This window comes from Carassius gibelio, chromosome A8, assembly GCF_023724105.1.
Source record: "Carassius gibelio isolate Cgi1373 ecotype wild population from Czech Republic chromosome A8, carGib1.2-hapl.c, whole genome shotgun sequence".
NCBI lineage: Eukaryota > Metazoa > Chordata > Actinopteri > Cypriniformes > Cyprinidae > Carassius > Carassius gibelio.
In genome coordinates, this window is record NC_068378.1 from 9567648 (window position 1) to 9570330 (window position 2683).

Here is a 2683-nt window from a genome sequence, read left to right on the forward strand (position 1 = left end):
GGAGATTTCTCCCTCTGGAGAGGAATGAGAGAGATGATGGATGGAGGGTGGAAAGAGTAAAGTGGGAGGGTTTCAGATGGGACAGAGAGAGAGAACGATTGCAAGAGGTAGATAGAGGGAATTTATTCATCAGTTTGTCAGGAGAAAAAGGTTACTCTCTCTTGTTCAATGTCAAACTCTTTCCAGTGTTGCTTTTAAAGGCATCTGTCATTAATACACGGTTGAATCAGAGTTTCTGTAGCTAATGCAAATCCTTTCAGCAAATCACACTGAATGTCACCAACAGAAACCCGTGACGCAGCTCGTAGGCAGAGAATCAGTGCAGATTTAACACAAATCCTTACAGCCATTCAAATCACTGTTATCAGTCCATTAAAGGTGCTGATATGATGTTAGGGATTACAGAGAAATATGAGATTACAGACATCTGAACTAAAGCCGAAATACAGAAATGTGGGGATCTACATAGGCAGGCACACAACCTAGTTGCATCACGTTCACACCCAGGATCACATGATGTTTTGAAAAGTCACATGACCAATTAGGAAGTGATAAGTGTCTGCTGGTTGCAAGATTCTCTTTGTGTTGGGCTTCCTTTTCAGTGTAGGTACTGTTGGTCATGGTAGAGCATGATTAATCACTGCCATTTGAATTTTAATATTTATTTTGTTTTATCAGGGTAATTTCTAGAAGTGTGTGTCTACTCTTCATGGAGGACACAGGCTTCTGCATGGAGTTTTAAAATGTGTTGTGATCACCTCATTGTGACCTGAGCTGCTGGGCTGCATCGGTAAATGCCTTAATATGCCATTGAGTGTTTTATATCTGCATTGGAACATGTTTTAAAATACTTTTTCTGTCTGTAGCAACGGAATGTTCACCTTTGTCTTCATATGTCAATGAGCTGTGGGACAGTTGAGCATACTGAAAAGTAGGCCTATATTTTTTAGCCATGTTTGAGTTGACTATGATATGCTGTTTAATGAGGCTGGCAACTAACATGATTGTTTATTTCCCAAAAGGGACCAGGCCAGCCACTGTTTTCTTGTGATTAATGTGCATTTTTTTTATTGTTTTGTTGGTTTGTTTGTGTGATGTGATTTTGCTTCTGGGCCTACCACCCATGTGCCCTACTTGTAGTAGCATTGTTCCTTAAACTGGTGTTATCCGTGCTGGGGGTTCTCCTCCCTAACTATGTCTTCTGCTTAGGCTATCCCTGTACAAGGCCGGATCCACACTGATGCTTTGCCCCTTCTTGCCAAGGGACCACATTGTTAGAGACATTGGTTTGGGGTGTCTTTATAACCATAACACGGTGTGAGATTTTTTTGTCATGGTATCTGAAGATCTTGAATGAGTGGTGCTTGCTGTGTTGCATGCTTCTTCTGGTGCTGGGTTGCTGTCTCCTGTTTCTTTTTGTCTCACCAGGGTCCACCTGAGCAGGGGTTTCGCATTGGCTGATCCGACCTTCCTAGACTGAGGAGAATCCACCAATTGTATAGCAGTATTTAAGAGCCATTTTAATAACTTTTCCACACTTTTTGTACTAAATTGTAATAAATTTGAAATACATTTATATACCTGCCTCTTGTCAACTGTCCCTTTGCGGGGAAAATATAGAGTTAGCTACACTACATTAAGGGAAGACTTGTGGGTCCTCCTGCCCATCATCAGGGGGTGGCGTAGTCAAACCATAAAGATTTACTCCTTGACGGGTACCACAGAAATAAGACATTTTGTAATTAATTAAGTCTCATATTTTAATGTCATTGTAATGGTTTATTGAAATGTCTTCATTAAGGTCTAGATTCAAGCTCTGGACATTCAAACAACTATGCTTCATGAGGTGCATGCTGGGATGCTGTACTGAATCATCCCATTAAAATGTGTTTCCAAACTTTGACCAGTACTGTATGTAACTTTATAGATGTATGTGTATCTACATTTGTTACAGTTGTAGTTTGCAAAATATGCCTTCCATTAAAACTGATGAACAGCTGTTGAGTTTATGCTGGAAGTTTCTTGAATCAGTTAGTAAGGGGTAATGGGCTGAGAAAAAATGGAGCAATAATAATACAAAAGTCACGTAGAGTCACCATGGGGAAATCACCTTGTGAGTCCACTTTTTTGTCCCTTAAGTCATTAACAAGAAAATAACTTGTCCTGTGCCGACCTACTTAGAAACACACTCACACACACTCAAATATTCCCATTCCCACACACATCTCTCTACTTTTCTTGGGATGAACCTCTGTGAGCAGTGTGCTGAGAAACCGAAATCTTCATTGATGTTTAATACTGACTCGGTTTAGCTCAAAGGGAAAAATTCATGCTAAACCTAATGATTTCCTCCATACTCGTGGCCTGAGGTGAAATCATTCATTAGCGTCTTGGTTTAACATGACATTCAATTACTCGGCTGGGCTGATGCCGGTGTAAGATCTGCCTAGGAAGTGTGATGCATTACAGATCCAACTCTTACTCAATAGTACCATTTGACTTTAAATGTTGCCTGATTAACAGCCTGGATTTCATGTTAAGTGTCCACGTTCTACACATTAGAAGTCCACTTATAATGTTTCTCAATATTTCATGCACAAAATGCAGTGGTACTTAATCTTACATGACTATTTTCCTTCCTCTTTGTGTACTGTACCTTTAAGATTTACAAGACAATTATTCA

At 39.9% G+C, this 2683-nt stretch overlaps 1 long non-coding RNA gene across 2 annotated transcripts; it reads left to right on the forward strand.

The window, feature by feature from the left end:
• Positions 1–583: 583 nt before the first annotated feature.
• Positions 584–1578, forward strand: LOC128018035 (uncharacterized). Of its 2 annotated transcripts, XR_008184697.1 has the most exons (4): positions 584–603; positions 679–790; positions 867–931; positions 1210–1578. It is a non-coding gene; the product is annotated as an uncharacterized LOC128018035 (long non-coding RNA). The 2 variants fall into 2 exon arrangements; XR_008184696.1 differs by having other exon boundaries at positions 867–1578.
• Positions 1579–2683: the final 1105 nt, after the last annotated feature.